The following is a 19224-nucleotide window of genomic DNA, read 5'->3' on the forward strand; positions in this document are numbered from 1 at the left end:
ACTCTGTTACTCAATGATGATGCCTGCGCGCAGCTCCTCCCTCACCCCAGGGCATGGGAGGACACTGGGTAAGCCTGTCCCTGGGGGGTGGGAAGGGGCATGACCCATTAATGGGCCGCCCCTAAGGCAGAGCACCCTCTGGTGCTCCAGAAGTCCTACTGGGCCGTAGGTATGAGCCAGAAAAGAGAGCCGGCTGAAGGTCAGTGAGGAGGGAACCTGTGAAATGGTAGGGAGAGAAAGGATCTGAGCTGGAGAGGGCTTCACTGGGTACAACTCATCAATGGAATGAGTCGCTGATACTGATGAGCTCTTACTAAGTTCCAGGCATTGGACAGGGCAACTCACAAATTTACACGTCTCAACAACCCATGAGTAGTGCCCACATCACAGATGAGGAAATTGAGGGCAAGCATGATGAAGTTCAGGGAGTCTGGCTAGCTCGATTAGTGGAGCGTGCGACTCTTGGTCTCGGTGTTGTGGGTTGGAGCCCTACATTGGGTGTAGAGATTACCTAAAAATAATATCTAAAAAAAAAAAAAAAGAAAAGAGTGCTGAAACTATTTGCTTAAGGTCATACAGCTACTAGGGGGCAGGGCTTACATTCAAGCTCCAGCACCCGGACTCCAGACCCAGCACCGACTCCAGACCTAGGCTCTTAACCACTGTGCAAGCCTGTGCGAGTGGACAGGGAGTCTTAATTTGTTAGGGCTGCTATCACAAAATGTCATATATTGGGTGGCTTTTTTTCTTTAAGTTTGTTTTTTTTTTTTAATTTGACAGAAAGAGAGAGCAGGGGAAGCTGCAGACCGAGGGAGAGGGAGAAGCAGGCTGCCTGCTGAGCGGGGAGCCTGATGCAGGACTTGATCCCAGGACGCTGGGATGATGACCCAAGCCAAAGGCAAATGCCCAACCAACTGAGCCACCCCGGTGCCCCATTGGGTGGCTTAAACAAAAATATTTATTTAACATAGTTCTAAAGGCGGAAACTCAAGGTCAGGGCACAGGCAGATTTGGTGTCTGGTGAGGGCTTCCTAATTCATAGACGGTTGTCTTCTTGCTGGTCCTCACAGCATGGAAGAGGCAAGGGAGCTCTCTGGGGTCTTTCTTAAAAGGACACTAATCCCACTCGTGAGGGCGCCACTCTCATTTTTGCGCCTCATAATACCATCACATTGGGCATGAGGATTGTGAAATATGAATGGGATGGGGGGGACACAAACATTTCAGTCTATAACAGAAGGTAAAGAGGACAAGTGAGGAGCTACAGTTAAGGTATTGGCTTAGAGAGACTCTTGGAGATGGCTGTCACATTGACTGTCACTATCCATCCAGGAAGAGGTACAGTGGTTGGGGAAGGCAAGGGAGAGGTGGCTGAGTTCACCCTGGCAAGGAATAAGTTCAGGATGCCTAGGAGAGTTCTGAGTTTCCAGAGCCCAGGAGGGAGGTGGGGTCCGAAGGTCAGGGACAGGTGGAGCCATAGTTCCAGAGTCAGCAGCAGGCAATTGGCAGCCCAGGAGACACCTGGGTAACTGAGAGCCAGGGCCCTCGTTCTGGCAGGGAGATCGAGACTCAGAGCACACGGAAGTTCAGAATGACAGTATGAAAAGGAGATTTTGTAGGACTTTTCTAATTTCACTTTTCCATTGAATCCATTTGGAACATTTTGTGTATATGGTTTGAGGAGGTGCTCACCTGGATGTCCCAGATGGTTAACCAGTTATTCAAGTACTATTTTTAAATGAATGTTTTAATTTTGGAGTAATTCATGAATGCACAAGATGCAAACTTCCAAAGGCACACGAGGATATAAGCTGGAATCTTTTCTCTTCTCCCCGGTCCCCCGACTCAGATCCTCTCCCCAGAAACAGTGACATCTTTCCAGATGGTTTTAACATCTACAAGAATATGCATATCCTTTCACAGAAATGGCAGTCTGTACCCACACTTGGCATCGCCCGGTTTTTTGCCGAATGGTGTATCTAGGTGGCCATTCCACATCAATACACGTCATTCTTTTTATTGATGCAGAGCACTGCACTGTATGAGCGAACCATAAGCAATGAACAATTCCCTATCAAAGGACACTTAGCTTGTTTTTCCACCTTTTACTATGATGATGCCCCAGAGAAGAACCTTTGGTAGATGTCATTGTGTGCAGGTGTAACTGCAGATGTAGGAGAAATTCCTAGAAGCAAAATTGCTGGGTCAGAAAATATATGCACTAGAAATTTTGACAGATTCTGGTAAAATGCTTTTCACAGTTGTTCAGTATATACTCTTACCAGTAACGTATGAAAGCACTTGTTTTTCTATAAACCGTCTCCTGGAATGCTTTGCCTATGCAGATAAGCTAGGCACCTTCGTCTTAGTGATTTGCAGGCACTATCTGTGCAATAAGGAAATTAGTCCTCTGTCTGTAATACGAGTGCATACATGGTCTTTTCCGCAGTTGGTGTTAATCTTATGCTTTTGTTAATTATTTTTAATGCAGACATTTTTGATTCTTTATGGCTTCTACATTTTGTCACACGGAGTGTATCAGGTGTCTATTGCTGTGTAATGAATTATTTCAAAACAGTGGCTTAAAGCAACAACCATCATTTTAATATCATCTCTTATGGTTCTGGACAGAGCTGCTTTTTAGGCTCTCGCATGGAGACCAATGGTGGCTGGGCTGGACTCACTCCTATGTCTGCTCATCGATGCTGGCTGTCAGCTGGGCCCTCGGCTAGGCTGCTGGTCTGGACATCTACACAGGACCGCTGCCTGTGGCCGGGACTCCCCCCAGCCCCCACCCCAGAGCCTGGGCTCCAAACCTGAGCTATTCCAAGAAACAGAAGGAGGAAGCTCTCAGCCTCTTAAAGTCTGAGCCTGGGCACAGTGCTATGTCCCTTCTGCCATATTCCATTGGTCATGCAGTCACGGGGTCTTTTTCTTTTTCCTTTTTTTAAAGATCTTATTTATTTGCTTGAGAGACAGAGAGCACAAGCAGGAGAAAGGGACAGAGGAAGAAGAGAAGCAGGGTCCCTGCTGAGCAGGGAGCCCAATGCGGGGCTTGATCCCAGGACCCTGAGATCAGGACCTGAGCTGAAGGCAGAGGCTAACAGACTGGGTCAGTCAGGCGCCCTGCAGGAGTCTTTTTCATATTGGGTTTAGTTTAGTTTATTTATTTTTTTTAAATATATCTTATGCTTTCTAGGCCTGATACCTTTATGGTTTAATTTTTTTTACTGAAATTTTGATCTGTATTTATTTTCCAATAACTAGCACGTTGTTCAACACTTCTAATGAAGCAAGCCAGGCCCTCCCACTACCCTATACTAAATTTGCATCTATTCGGGGCTATTTCTGCCTTGATATTCTGCTCTGTTCAGCTCTCTAGCCAGTCTTACGTGACTGGTCATATGTGAGGTAGTAAAGGGCTGTTGCTTTGTGGTTATTTGTTATGCAGGCGTACACTAACAGAGGTGAGGACGCTTCTCAGGGCCCCTTAGGGCCCCTTCAGAAGCAGAGTTCAGGGCCTGCGGCCTGTTTCATTTCCGAGGCTTTGCGAGAACCGGGCTGGCTCAGAATATCTGCTTCGCCCACGAACTAGCCAGGCAAATCACCTCTGATGGATCCTTGGTTTCCAAACCACAGAATGGGGACCGACCACTGGATGTCATGGTGGTCGGTGCTCACTGAGCCCAGGGCCAGAGCATGGAAGTGCATGGGAAATGTTGGCCAAATGGGATTGACTTTGATCCTCACCTCTTTGGTCAGAGGAAGACAATAGGCCCAAGTCATGCCCATGTCCATGTCAGGTACTGCCTGCCTCCCCGGCTTCACCCCCCACAGCACTTTCCCCCTACAACCCCCTCCCCTGCTCTAGGCCCTGGACCCCTCCTGCCCTTGGTCAGGGGGGTGTAGAGGACTCAGGGGTCTTGGATTAGGTCAGCCTAGCTGGGGGTCTCCTTGGTCCTCGGGATCTTTTCTAGCTACTGGCTACCCCATCTCTAAGATTTGTCCCCACTCCAGCCTCTGGAATCTTGAACCTTGAACCTTGAACCTGAGCCAACCCAGTAACCCTCCTGAGCCCTGACCAGCTGTCCTGGGGGCCTGCCTGACTCTCTGCTCCTCTGTTACTCCCAGCCCTGGCTAGAATCCAGCCTTGGTCCCCTGGGTTGGGGGCCTCCTGCAGCACCCCCCTGCTGACCTTGCAACCTAGTCCCCTCCCCCCTCCCCACCCACTCAGGCATAGAGTGACTCAGCCTGGGCAGGCATCCCAGAGACACCTGGAGCTAGAACCACTGGGGAGCAGCCGCAGGCTGGGAGGCAGGGAGTATGGCTGCCTCCTCAGTGATGGGGAAGGACGGCAAGAGGAAGCATAAAGAAAAGTGCCCGCAAGTTGGGGGCACAATGCAGGTGCCCAGAAATGCTAGTCAGAGCTCTGATTCAGGGTTACGTGCTGCCCAGCTGTTCATGCAACAAATGATTGGTAATATTATTCCAACATGTTATTAGAGCTAACGCTTACTGAGTGCCTGCGGTGTGTCTGTGGCTGTCCTTCATGTCACCGCATGCAGGCCTCACAGCAGTCTCTGCAGAGGGGTGCTCTTAGTATTCCCATTTTGCAGATGAGGAAACTGAGGCCCAGAAAGGTTAAGAAACTTGCCCAAGGTCTCACAGCTAGTAAGTGGCCGAGCTGATACTTAAACCTAAGTACTGAAATTACTCTAGAGCCTGAGGACCGTGGCCACCATAGACGGGCACGAGCAGGCAGAGCCGCTCTGAGGGGCATCCCCAGCCCCAGCCCAGACCTTGACTTCTGTGCTCTCTGGTGGCCCCTCTAGTGCCTGCTCGCCTGCCAGTACCAAGACCACCAAACTCATAATGGAGATGACAAGGAAGGACTTGGGGACTTGAGATCGGTGCTCAGCTGCCAGCCCAGCTCAAAGCCTCATAGCACCCCCACCAGGTCCAGGAACCCCTCAATTTGTGCATGGGATGAGGCAGGAAAAACTCCTTCCTGTTTCCTGCACTGACCCCCTCGAAACCCTCTCCTCCCTTCAGGAGCCCTGGGGGCCCCACTTTCTCAGAAAAAGTCCTACTATCAGTCAAGTACACTCTAGTAAAAGGAACCCGGTTCTCCTATGGGTACCCACATCTCATTCTAGACTTCAAACTGGCTTCAATTGAAATGAAAATCTCATTGAAATGTCTTAAGTACCTCATAAATCTTAGACAAGAAACTTTTCAACAAAACTATCACTGCAAATGCAGAAAAGGTTTAAGGGCTCAAACCAGAGGCTCTGCAAACAGGTCCTTGAGTGGTGAATGGAAGTATGAACAGGGCTCCTAGGAGGCCTTGACAAGCTCCTCTACTCTCTGAGCCCTGATTTCTCATCTGAGGAGGATGCACTTGACCAGGGATCGGGAAGCTTTTTCTACAAAGAGCCCAGTAGTATATATATGAGGCTTTGTGGGCCCTGTGGTCTCTGTGGCACCACTTGGCTTTGCCGTCATAGCCTGAGAGCAGCCGCAGACAGTCTAAACAAATGGGCGAGGCTGTGTTCCAATATAACTTTATCTACAGGTATTGAAATTTGAAGTACATGTAATTTTCATGTGTCATAAAGTGTATTATTCTTTGGAATAAAAAAAAATTACTTATTTTAGGGGTGCCTAGGTGACTCAGTCAGTTAAGCGTCTGCCTTTGGCTCAGGTCATGATCCCAGGGTCCTGGGATGGAGCCCCGCATCGAGCTCCCTGCTCAGCAGGGTAGTCTGCTTCTCCCTCTGCCTACCTCTCCTCCTTGTGCTCTCTCTCTCTCTGACAAATAAATAAATAAAACCTTTAAAAAAATTATTTAAGTAATCTCTACACAAAAACATAGGGCTTGAACTCAGGACCCCGAGATCAAGGGTCGCACGCTCCTCTGAGTGAGCCAGCCAGGTGTCCCTGGCTGTCCCTTTTTAAACAAGACCCTTGTTGTATGAGAGTGGGTAGCCGGATTTGGCCCACGGCTGTGGGTCACCCCTACAGCTCTGGACCGGAGCAGAGCTTCTCACTTTCACGTGCGCACACATTACCTGGGGATCTGGTTAAAATGCAGATTCTAATTCAGGAGACTGGGGCGAGACCTGGGACTCTGCATTTCCTATAAGCTCCCACCTACCGCTGCTGATCCACAGAGCACACTTTGAGGTGCAAGAGGCTAGGGAAACTTCCAGCTCGGCCTGGCCGTTCTCTGAGCTTCTAAGTGACATTCTGATGACAGATCCTTCTGTTCCCTGAAGAAATGCTCACTTGGTCACTTTCTGTGCAGCCTTCGCCTCTGTCCCATGGTTTTCTTGCTTGCCTTCCTTATTTGTTGTGTCTTTTCTCTACCTCCTGCCATTAGAGCATAAGCTTCTTGAGAGCAGGGCCTTTGTTGCTTTGTTTGCCACTGTCGTCCTGGTCCTGCCGGCTTCCTCAGGCCTCAGGAAACATTTGTTGAGGGAATGCAGAAATGATGCTGGCGGTGGCGCCTCAATGGCCTCCCTGGTTGCTCATCCCCGCGGGGACATCGTCATTGTATCACCACCTAGTGGGCACTTTTGTGTACTGCGGGGTGGGGGAGAGAAAGGCTCGGTGTGTTGGATTCTGACCCAGGCAGAAAGTAGAGGTCACGGTGGGCAGAGAGTTGCCCCTTCGGCTGCCCATATTATCTGTTCCTGTCTGCTGGCACAGAAGGGGAGCCTTCCTGGAGGAAGTGGCATTTGAACTGAACAATGAAGGCAATAAGCTGTGGGAATGAGAGAGGGAGTAACCGTGTTCCTGGCAGAACCGACGCAGTGCCTAGAGGCGGGGAGGCTGGCAAGCATGGGCATCGGTGAAAGGGAAGAGAAGCAAAAGCAGCTGGGATGGGCAGTGTAAGATGAGACAGAGGATGATACAGGAGGAGGTGAAGAGGCCCCAAGGAAAGGGAGCTTCCACATAGTGAGTGTTTGATCCGTGCCAGGGGCTTCCCGCACACAGGTTTACTTAATCCCTGCAAAGGCCAATGAGGCAGATCTTAGGACCCCCATTTTACAGATGAGGAAACTAAGACACAGATCAGCAAAGTGACTTGCCCAAGGTTGCACAGCTCGTAAGGGGCAGAACCAGGTTCCAATTTAGGTCATCCACTTGTCCCCTCCCGGATGGAGTGCCTTCCTGTGGCTTGTGCTCAAAGAAGGGTACGTATTGGTGGGCGCATGCAGGAAGCCAGGGGCTGGGTTCGAAACACCCAAGATGTTTGTTCTTCTTCACGGTCTCAGGGCCTGACAGCCCATCACCCAGAAGTCTCCCTCTGCTCATTTGCCTGGTCCTAGACCCCTGGCCTGGGCGGCAGGACACCTGGATTCTGGTCTGTGCTTCCCTCACCTCTCTGGCCCAGAGGACAATAGTTATAATGACTCAGAAGAGGCAGAGATCTCTTGCTCACCCATTATACAGATATGGAAACTAAGGCCCAGAGAAGAAAAAGAACTTCCCTGACAATGTGCACCAAGCTAGGCTCAATGCAGCTTTCATCCTGGCCCCTGCCTGGGATCCTATCTGATGGCCGGAAACCGAGGCTACCATACAGAAGGCCCGAGCCCTGGCCACAGAGGGTAGCAGAGTCTAGCTGGGCCCCCTTGGCCAGCCCAGGCCTTCGGGAAATGTGTTTGAATTTCATTTCCCAGTGAGGCATGTCCCCAGGGAGAGGGTGAGTGTGTGGTCCTGCAGGCTGGAGTGGGGGCTGTGGCCTCTTTGAGGAAGGAAGGGAGGCTTAGCAGGACTTGTCCCACAGGCTTTCAGGAGACCCACCAGGGCCAAGGGAAGAATGAGGGGTCAGCCAGTTCTCGAAGCAGACCTGGCTCATCCTGGACTTTCAACTCTGCTGCTCTCCATCTGGCTCAGGAAGTGACCTCCCCTTTCTCAGCCTCTGGGCCAGCTCTTCTGGAAAGCAGAGGACCTTGGCCTGGACACTTGTGCACAGGGGAGCCATGTTCACCTAGGACTGAGCCCAGCTCTGTCAGGCTTCAGGCGATGGGATCTTCACCACCAAACAGGCCTGACAGTGGGCACTGTTACTATTCCTCAAAAAAACAGACACAGAGAGACAGAAAGAGTTTCCCCAGTTTACCAGATTTGAGCCAGGCCTCAAGCCCAGGAAAGAGTGACACCTAAGCATTTGAGCACAACACCCATGACTGCCTTCATCCAAGCCCCTGGCCAGCCCCAGTGGCTCCTTCCGCCACCTCCCCAGGGACCGATTTATCCACAGCCTCAGGGCATCTCTTGGAGCTTCTGCTTCTGCCCAGAGCCCCCTCTACAGCCTGGGATGCTGGCTGTAAGCCTCTGGTGTGTGTGAGTGACCCGTACCATACACAGCCCTCTCCTCCGACCCTCACGCCTTACCTTGTCCACTTCCCCACGAACCAGGAGCTCCATCAGCACCAGCACACACGGGGGGGGGGGTCCAGTTGGGGTGGACAGTCCGTAAACATGTTCTCTGTGAGGGGGCTCCCTGCAATGGTGGGCAGGAAACAGTAACCTGCCTGGGTCACCAGCAGGCTCCAGGCAGAGCAGTGACCTGCCCAGGCCTCTTGGTGTCCAGACTCAGGTTCCCACCCAGGACGATTTGGCTTAACAAAGCCCTCCCCCTGCACCAGCTGCTGTGCTGCCCCAAGGCTCCATGTGGACCCACAAGCTGGCATCTGGGCCACCATTCTGCCTTCTGGGCAGAGACCTGTCACCCAGCTGCCGGCCACACCAGCTGGTGCACAGATGCCAGGAATGTGCTTTGGTGGGAACGGAAAAGGAAAAGGTCACTGAACATTAATGTAATCGATTTCTAGGACTTCCTATGGTGGGAAAGTGTTATTTCTGCTGGGGATTTTTTTTTTTTTTAAACCAGAGCCATTTCCTTAAACCTTCTCAGGGCATGGCTGGGACTTAGTAACAAGCTGTAACTGTTGGAGTGTTTGGTTCTGGGAGCAGGGAAGGGAGGTTCATTCTGGAATGAGCTCTCTTGATGGCTGAGCTCAGCTACGGCAAGGACGAGAGGCCAGCACTGCCATTAAACAGATGGAGCTACGGAGGCCTGGGAAGGGTGTGGGGTTGGGCGTGGCACAGGTCCATGTGCCAACTAGACTGTGGGCTCAACGGGGTGGAGCCAAGGAGAGGGGGCCATCTCCCCAGAGCCTGGGCTGGTCATCCTGCTCCTCAGGACCTCGGGGGCAGGGCCAGCCCACTGGAAGGTTCCCTGCAGGAGGAGAGGCTATGTGGGACCTGGCAGGCGGCAGTCTACTTTGTAAGGAAGCTGCCGTGGCTGATGGTCTAAGAAAAGGAAACAGCAGGAATAAAAGCATGGAAGCTTTTTCAGTCAGTTCCCCGGGAGCAGGCTCTTAGCTGAGAATCAGATCCCATGCAAGTGGTTTATCCAATAGGTGTCCCCAGAATGAGCCTAGGAAGGAGACAGTCACTGGAGGGGAATGGAAGGAAGGCCAGTGGTGCCATTTCTGGCCTAGTCCCACAGAGGGCTTGGGTGGGGTGTTTGGTTTCTGGGGGTGTAAGTTATATCTCAGGGTTGTTGAAACCCCAGGCCAGGGAGCTGGGTTTCCTTACTCCCTGCCTACCATCAGTCAGCCCATCCAAGGAGATCTGGGCTGAGTATAGTTTCCTAGAGGAGGAGGTGACATGTCCTCACCATGTGACATAGAATGGGACATGCAGGTTCTGCTGAGGGAAAGGGTTTGAGCAGGACCTGAGAGAGGAGCTCGGGTCCACTGCTGGAAGGCCAAGGTCACCCCGTTTTCTATGTAGATGAGCACCAAGGCCCCATCCCTGATTGAAGACAGGCCAAGGGGGAGCATGGAGCTCGGAGGGATGAGTCGGCTCCCTACACGCTGCACATGAAGGTTGCTCAACTGTTTCAGCAAAAGTCCCACAAACCGCTTCTGGAAGTCCCTCGCTCACCTGCTGCTGTTTGGGCTGAAAACCCTGATCTGGGACAAGGAGGGACAAAGAGCTCAGGAGAAGTGGAACTATGATATTTAGCTCAAACTGTTCAGAAATGAGTTGTTGGCCTGACTTGGGCCCCAAGAGACTGCTGTCTACACACAGAGAGGAGCCCAGGGCCCGGACGAACTGGGCATCAGGTCTGGGCCCAAAGGGCAGAGCCACAGTTGACTAGGAGGAGCTCAGGGAGGTGGGCTCAACTCACCCTCTCGAGTTGACTCCTCTTCCCTTTCTCCCTCCCTCCCTTCAAGGCCCCACCTGGACCTCCTGACCTCCAGCCTGCCCCTTCCATGCCTGCCACCTTTCATGGCTCCCCATTGCCCTGAGGAGAAAGACCAAAGCCCCAGTGTTCTCCCATGTTCTCCCTGGTGATGAAGCTACTTAACCCGCAGGGGCAGAGAGCACAACCTTCAGCCAGAAATCAGGAGTCCCAGTGGCTCCCAAGCCGCAGGCAGCAGCCCGTGGTCCTGGAAGACGAAAGAGCTGTCCCAAGACCTCCCTCCCAGCTTTCCTCTGTAATTAATTTATGGAAAGCATCTAAACTGGAAGTCAACAAATCTCATCTAATCCTGCCTCCGTCCCCAGGGGGTGGAGCTTTTCATCTGGGGATTACATTTAGTTTTATTTGGGGGTGGGAGGGATGTGGGGGATCCAAAGGGAAGGTTTTAAAGTCTTATTTCTGCAATCACCTGAGGAATGAGGAGACTCCCAGGTGCCACTTGGTGAGGTTACAGGAAAGGCTACTATCCTGTGGCCCCAAGAGGGTTGTGGAAGGCAGAGTCCAGCTCAACAAAGACTTCTCTTGGCTCTACCTTAATGTGCACCTAGAACCTGACTTCTCCCCTCTGCTGCCTCTACCCTGGTCCAAGCGCCATCTGCAGTAGCCATCTGCAGTAGCCTCTGGACCCGTCCTTGTCTTGCCTGGCCCTGTGGGGGGCCTCTTCCAGGTGGCTTGTCTCCCTGGGGGTAATCCCAGAGCCACACCCCAACCCACACAGCCCACACTCCCCTCTTCTCCCACTTCCCTCTTGTCTTAGACTGTCAGGTCCTGGGCTCCTGCTCGCCCGGGACCTTGGCCTGGAATTCCCTTCCCTGCAGATCTCACTCTCCAGCCAGCCCTTCAGCAGACTTTCCTGATGGCACCCCACCGTACACGCCCCACGCCCCTCAGCCTGCTTCATTTCTCCCCTTAGCGCTCACCACTAATTGGATATATCCTGTTTTTTGTTTATGGTCCTGTTTCAGTCTATTCTCCACCAGAACATAAACTCTGAGGGCAGAGGATCTGCTTGTTCAACACACATCTCCTGCTGGGAGAGCAATGCCAGATGCTCAATACGTATTTATCAAATGAATGAGTGCGGGCCCTTGTCATTGGGCAGAAAGGGCCGGCAGAGCTCCCTAAGATGTGCTGGGCGCCTGGAGCCCGCCGGCTGCTCCCTCCGCCTCGTCTCCTGCCCAGCTTCTAAATGGAAGTTCCAGCTGCAGACAGCAGTTCGGATCACTCCAGAAAGCTAGTGCCAACTCTGGCTCTGCTGGTTCCCTCCCAGCACCCCCCGCTTGCAGCCTGATACCCTCTTCCTGCTGGTGTGTTTGGCTGTGGGTGTGAGGCCCAGCTCCCCAGCACGCAGGAGTCACAGTTGGGAGCTCCCGCAGCTCCTCTCTTGCAGTGGGGCCTCTTCTAACAACGCGCTCAGCTAGTCACCATCATCCCCACTTTACAGAGGAGGGAACTGCGGTCAGAGGTCAGAGGCCACAGAGGTGACCTAGCCCAGCCCCAGGCCTGTGTCCCACGGCAGAGAGCAGTGGGCTCCTGGGCTCCTGGGGATCCAGGGCCAGCAGGGCCCGAGTTCAGTTTATGCTCAAAAAATGGTCCTCCCCGGGGGGCCAGGGAGGAACCCAAATGACGGTGCCCATCCTTAGCGCTTGGCTTCTCTTGGACAGAGACGAGGTCCAGAAGAACCAAATGATAACCTAGAGGCGGGGACAGAGCTGGGGGCAGGTGTCCTGCTTCTGGACACCAGTTCTTTGAGCACACCAGCTATGTCCATAGTGACTCGATCCCCATGACTTGCATCTCTGTTTCCTTATAGGTAAAGTGAGGCGATTGTACTAATCTAATAGAATCAACAATTAAACAAAATAACACAAGAAAGTACCTGGCAGAAAGCAAATTCCTAGCAAGTGAAGCATTTGGCTATGAGCTGGTTCCTTCCTGCGTTACAGAGGGACCTCACAGGCCTGGAGTTGCAGGCATGAGAGTTAGAACAACACTTACTTGTTTGGGGGGGAAATAAACAATTAAAAGTGCCTGAATGGTAGAAATGATGGGGCCAAACTAGCCCAGTGTGGGAGCATTTTGTAAGTACTTTAAATGTGCACAGTAAATATGTTATGAAATATTAAATATTCATAAAGGCTCATTTTGTCTGAATTCTCCCACCTTTAGAAATGTATGTCAGGAAACAAAGAATTCAAGGCTGTCCAGTTACGTGAGCTGTAAACTGGATTTACGATATTGCCAAGTAGGGTATTTTTCAAGCAAATGTGTCTTTTCTCATCTTTTGTCAGGATCAGCCTTGAGTTTGGTGCATTCTGAATTACGCGTGGCAGGAGAGACACTTCTTGGCATCAGACACAGGAGGTCCTGTATACACCTCCAGGTCCGCAGGGCCCCCCACTTGGGAAAGGGCACTTTGACAAACCATCGAGAACCATAAGGACCCTTTATACACTTCCACTAGTTATTTCCTCTGGGATTTATCCTAACGAACTAATTCCAAAAAAAGCAAAGCAAAACTTAAAGAGCATAAGGATGTTAATTACAGGGTTGTTTATAGTTCAGGGAAATGGTCCCCGCACTCAACTTAGAACAACAGAGGGTGAGTTAGTAAATACACTTGAGTCCTTAATGATTCTTCAGCCAATAAAAATGATCATTTGGGGGTCGCCTGGGTGGCTCAGTGGATTAAAGCCTCTGCCTTTGGCTCAGATCATGATCTCAGGGTCCTGGGATCGAGCCCCATATCGGGCTCTCTGCTCAGCAGGGAGTCTGCTTCCACCTCTCTCTCTGCCTGCGTCTCTGCCTACTTGGGATCTCTGTCTGTCGAATAAATAAATAAAATTTAAAAAAAAAAAAAAGGAGAAAATGTGAAACTGTGTTGAGACTCTGGTTCTCTGGCTCAGGAAAGTTTTCTTTGCTTAATATTTGATCCTCATAGCAGCCCAGAAGGAGACAAAACCGGGTGGTTACTTACTGTCTTATTATCCTGGGGAGGAGAGGAGACTGAGCAGGGAGAAGTCACAGGGACCCAGATTCAGAGCTGGGACAACTGCCGGGTTTCCTAACACAGAACCCAGGGCTGCCCCAGGGGAGCGTCCCTGACAGGGACACCCCGCAGCAAGCCTCTGGTCTCTGGGGAGAGGAAGCCAGGCCCCCTTTGCTATGGCAGTCCCCAACTCCCAGGTGAGGACAGGGCAAGACAATGCCCCCTTCTCACGCAACCTGCCCCCCCCATATCCAGGAGCTGTGACCCCTGGGCTGCCCTTTCCTCTGTCTCTGGCTGGGGTTTCCCCCTCAGCAGATCTGGAAGAACCCTCAGTCCCAGGCCCCACCCTGCTCTGAGCTGGCCTAAGGAAGCCCCTTCTGTATTCTCAACCCATGAGATCATGTGGGAAAACCCTTAGAAACTCTAAGAACCACTGCAGGTGCTGCTTGTTCCTATTTACTAAAAAAAAGTTGTAAGGTGAATTTTTTTCCATCATGCAAAAATTGTCAATCATTGTGTAATAAATACTCCCGTCTCCACTGCCCAGCTTAGAAGATAAAGCCATACAGGGACGCTTGAAGTTTCCTGGCATCCCTTCCTGATCCAATGCCCTACCTCTGTCACAGGGGGAAACCGAACCAGAACTGTTTATCTGCAAATGTTAAGTAGTATCGTTATGCATGTTTTTCAGCTTTCAGTATGTGGTTTCCTACCATCTAGTATTCACTCAACAAATATTTACTGAGTACCTGCTGTATGTTAGGTATCGTTTGAAACCCTGGAAATATCGGTGAACAAAATAGACAAACAAAGATCATTGTTCTCATGGCAGATACAGTCCATGGGATAAACTAAACAGTAAACAAAATTTATGAATTATAGTTGAAATTTGGTTTTCGATAAATTATGGTATGTTAGAATGCGAGAGGAGCAAAGGAGAAAAATAAAGTCAGGGAGGTGGGGGTGGGATGTTGGAATTTCGAGTAGAATGCTCTCCTTCTATATCTTCCTTTTTTACTCAGTATTTTATTTTTCTTTTTTCCGAATGCACTAATTTTACTCATTCTCTTATGAATCAACACTTAAGATTTCTTTGTCATTATAAACAATTTTGCCATAAGTACTTTTATAAATGTTTCTTTGTACACACTCAGATTTTCTGGAACATGTACATTAGTATCAAACCTCTGGATTCAAGGCATCTTAGACTGAACTTGGCGAGATGGTACCAATGGCTTCTCACGGTGGTTGTAACAGTGACTCTTCCCAGAACCCTATGAGCTTTCTGCTTAATTCAGCTCTTCTCCAGTATTTGCTGTTGTCAGATTTTTAAAAAAATATTTGCTAAGCTGGTAAGCATAAAACTGAATTTCCCAGATGACTACAAAGGTGGAACATATTTTCCTAAGTTTATTTACCATTTGTGTTTCTCCTTTATTTTATTTTAAAGATTTTATATATTTACTTGACAGAAAGAAAGACAGAGAGAGAGGGAGTACAAGCAGGGGGAGTGGGAGAGGGAGATGCGGGGCTGGATCCCAGGACTCTAGGATTATGACCTGAGCTGAAGACAGGCGCTTAAAGACTGGGCCACCCAGGCACCCCTGTGTTTCTACTTTAATGACTATGAATTTCATTGACTTTTGCCTATTGATTTTATATCCAGTGATGTTGTTAACCAATAATTGGTCTGCAGATTCCCTTGGGTTTTCTAGAGGGATAGTCATATCATTTTCAAATAATGAGAGTTTACCTTTCTTTCTTTCTTTTTAAATATTTCATTTATTTACTTGACAGACAGAGATCACAAGGGGGCAGAGAGGTAGGCGGAGAGAGAAGTAGGGAAGCAGGCTCCCCGCCGAGCAGAAAGCCCGATGTGGGGCTTGATCCCAGGACCCTGAGATTATGACCCAAGCCGAAGGCAGAGGCCCAACCCACTGAGCCACCCAGGCACCCCTATCTCTTTCTTTTCAAATGTATACCATTTATTGGGATGCCTGGGTGACTTAGTCAGTTAAGGGTCTGCCTTTGGCTCAGGCCATGATCCCAGGATCCTGGGATCAAGCCCCATGTGGGGTTCCCTGCTCAGCTAGGAGTCTGCTTCTCCCTCTGCCTGCTGCTCCCCTGCTTTGTGCTCTCTCTCTCTGAAAAATAAATAAATAAAATCTTTTTTAAAAAAGTGCATACCCTTTTTTTAAGTTCTATTAATTTATTTAAAAACTTTAAAAAAAGAAAATGTATTATATTTTCCCTCCAGCTGCTTTTTTTTTTTTTTAAAGATTTTATTTATTTATTTGACAGAAAGAGAGATCTCAAGCTGGCAGAGAGGCAGGCAGAGAGAGAGGAGGAAGCAGGCTCCCCACCGAGCAGAGAGCCCAATGCAGGGCTTGATCCCAGGACCCTGAGATCATGACCTGAGCTGAAGGCAGAGGCTTAACCCACTGAGCCACCTGGGTACCCCCTGCTTTTTTTTTTTTTTTAAGATTTTATTTATTTATTTGAACAAGAGAGAACAGAGCTAGAGAGAGAGGGAGAGAAAGAGCGCATGAGCAGGGCTAAGGGGCAGAGGGAGGGGGACAAGAAGACTTCCTGCTGAGCAGGGATCCAATGCAGGGTTAGATTCCAAGACCAGAAGATCACGACCTTAGTCAAAGGCAGACACTTAACTGACTGAGACACCCAGGCACCTCTATTTAAAAACTTCTGCCATTAAATGTTTTAATTTATTTGAGAAAAATAAATTCAGAAGTGCAATGTTGAATAAAAAAGGCAACCAGGAACATCCTTATTTTTTCCTGATTTTTTTTTCTTTTACGTAGACCCCATGCCCAGTGTGGGGCTTGAACTCATGACCCTGAGATCAAGTTAGATACTTAACAAACTGAGCCACCCAGGAGCCCCTGTCCTTTCCTGATTTTAAAGGAAACATTTTGGGGTGCCTGACTGACTCAGTCGGTGGAGCAGGTGAGCCTTGATCTCAGGGTTGTACGTTCCAGCCCCTGTTGAATGTCTAGATGACGTTAAAAATAAAACCTTTAAAAAAAAAAAAAAAAAAAGGAAGAGGTGCTTGGGTGGTTCCATCGGTTGGGTGGCCAACTCTATTTTTTTTTTTAAGACTTTATTTATTTATTTGACAGAAATTACAAGTAGGCAGAGAAGCAGGCAGAGAGAGAGAGGGAAGCAAGCTCCCCACTGAGCAGAGATCCCGATGCGGGGTTCAATCCCAGGACCCTGGGATCATGTCCCAAGCCGAAGGCAGAGGCTTTAACCCACTGAGCCACCCAGGAGCCCCTGGGTGGCCAACTCTTAATATCAGCCTGGGTCATGATCTCAGGGTTCTGGGAGGAAGGCCCACGTTGGGCTCCACATTCAGTGGGGATTCTGCTCAAGGAGTCATTCTCTGTCTCCCTAGCCCTCTGTCCTCCTCATTTCTTGCACATGTTTTCCCTCTCTCACTGAAATAAATAAAATCATTTTAAAAAGGAATTGTTTCTATTGTTCATATATCAAATAATGTTTCCTTACAGTTTTTTCTTTTAGGTTACAGAAATTTCCTTGTATTTTTAGCCGGCTTAGAGGTTTTCCATCGGTCAGTGCAGGCATACCTTGTTTTTGCGCTCTCCACGTTACTGCAGTTCACAGATACCATGTTTCTTAGAAGTAGAAGGTTTGTTGCAGCCCTTTGTCAAGCAAGTCTATTGGTGCCATTTTCCAACAGCATTTGCTCACTTTGTGGCTTTGGGTCACATTCTGGTAATTATTGCACTATTCCAAGCTTTTTCATTACCATTTTATTTGTTACAGCAATCAGTGATCGGTCGTTATGACTCGCTGAAAGTTCAGATGGTGGTTAGCATTTTTAGCAATAAAGTTTTTTTAAAAAAAATATTTTATTTACTTATTTAACAGAGAGGCCACAAGTAGGCAGAGAGGCAGGCAGAGAGAGGGGGGAAGTAGGCTCCCCCCTGAGCAGAGAGCCTGATGCAGGGCTCGATCCCAGGACCCTGAGATCATGATCCGAGCTGAAGGCAGAGGTTCAACCCACTGAGCCACCCAGGTGCCCCAGCAATAAAGTATTTTTATTTTTTAGTTTTTTTTTTAAAGATTGTATTTATTTGAGAGGGAGCACACTAGAGAGGGAGAGCAAGCATGAGTGGGGGCAGAAGGAGAGAGAGAAGCAGGCTCCCTGCTGAGCAAGGAGCGCCATGCAGGACTTGACCCCAGGACCCTGGGGTCATGACCTGAGCCAACGGCAAACGCTTAACCAACTGAGCCACCCAGGTACCTTGATAAAGTATTTTTAAATTACGTACATTTTTTTAGATGTAATACTATTGCACACTTAATAGACTGCAGTATAGTATAAACACAACTTTTATACGCACTGGGAAACAAAAGAATTAATATGACTCATTTTATTGTGATATTCACTTCTATTATGGTGGTCTGGAACCAAACCCACAGTATCTCCCAAGTATATCTGTATATACTTTTGTCAAATGCCTTTCTGCATCTACTTAGGTTATCATATGTTTTTTCCTCTTTAATTTATCAATATGGTAATTTACCATTATAGATGTTCTAATTTTTTTAAAAGAATATATTTATTTGTGTGAGAGAGAGCACAAGCAGGGGGAGGAGCAGGCAGAGTGAGAAGCAGCCTCCCCACTGGGCAAAGAGCCTGATGTGGGACTCAATCTCAGGACCTGGACCCAGGATCCCAGGGTCATGACCTAAGCTGAAGGCAGACACTTAACCAACTGAGCCACCCAGGAATCCCTAGATGTTCTAATATTAACCCATCTTTGTATTCCTAGTATAAATTCAACTTGGTTATGATAGGTTATCTTTTTCATACACCACTGGATTATTTTAATAATATTATTTAGGATTATTATCCCTATACTCATGAGTTAAATGGGTCTATAATTTTCCTTTCTCGTGTTTTAAGTTGTCTAATTTTGGTATTTAGATGATACTGACCTCAAAGAATGAATTTGGAGTATTTCTTATTTTTCTGTTTCCTGAAAGAATTCATATATAACTGGGATTATCTATTCCTTGAAATATTGGTAGAATTCACCTCTAAAACCATCTGAGCTTTGAGTTTTCTTTGTGGAAAGTTTTCAATTATTGCTTCAATTTCTTTTGTAGTTTTAGGACTATTGAGAACACTTTCCCCCAGTTTTGGTAGGACTTTACCTATTTCTAAGACTTCAAATTTGTTGGCTTGAAGTGGTTGAGAGCATTCTCTTACTTTTTAAATTTTAATAATAATCTTATTTGCAAATACGGTGACATGCAAAAGCAAAATCTTCAGATATTTGGCTGTCTTAATCTCATCTTTTAAACCTCCATTTTAACTGTAGTTGTGTTATTCTTTTCATTTATGATGTTACTTACTGTAGCTTTCTTTTCCTTGATCAGTCTTCCCCAAGATGTGTCTGCTTTGTCTATTCATAGAATCAGCTCTTGGCTTTGTTGGTTGCCATTGCATTTTTGTGTTTTATTTTGTTGATTTTGTTTTGTATCATCTCCTTTATATTGTTTTGGGATTTATTGTATTTTTTAAAATTTTCTTAGTTTGGACACTTTAGTCATTATTTTGCTCTGAGCGTATATGCCTCCCAGCTGAACTCCAGCTGGTTTTGAGAGAACTGTGAGATTGGGACCCCCCACCTGCCCCAAAGCAAGACTCCAAAGACCCAACCTTGGTTCAATTTTACTTTCTCCCCAAACTATAGTAGCATGATTTAAAAAGAAACAAAGAAACACACACAAAGAGGAGGAGGACAATAGAGGAATCATTAGCCACAGCAATTTGGAAGTTGGAAAGTTGATGGACTTAAAAAGCCCAAGAAAGACAAATCCCAAACTTAGAAAAGAAGCTGATGTATAGCACAGAACCATGAAGAGGCCCCCAAAGGCGGGGCTGCTGATTATCTCG

The 19224-nt window shown here is 48.4% G+C and overlaps 1 protein-coding gene across 2 annotated transcripts in view; it reads right to left on the minus strand.

The window, feature by feature from the left end:
- Positions 1–19224, minus strand: part of GRHPR (glyoxylate and hydroxypyruvate reductase) — a 44652-nt gene that overhangs the window by 11267 nt on the left and 14161 nt on the right. Inside the window, exon 2 of one of the 2 annotated variants that reach the window (XM_044265335.1) lies at positions 8407–8515. The gene's annotated coding sequence lies outside the window, so the exon portion shown is untranslated. Of the gene's footprint in view, positions 1–8406; positions 8543–19224 lie in introns of both variants that reach the window. The other variant, XM_044265336.1, reaches the window with a different exon arrangement.

Source organism: Neovison vison, chromosome 9, assembly GCF_020171115.1.
Source record: "Neovison vison isolate M4711 chromosome 9, ASM_NN_V1, whole genome shotgun sequence".
NCBI lineage: Eukaryota > Metazoa > Chordata > Mammalia > Carnivora > Mustelidae > Neogale > Neogale vison.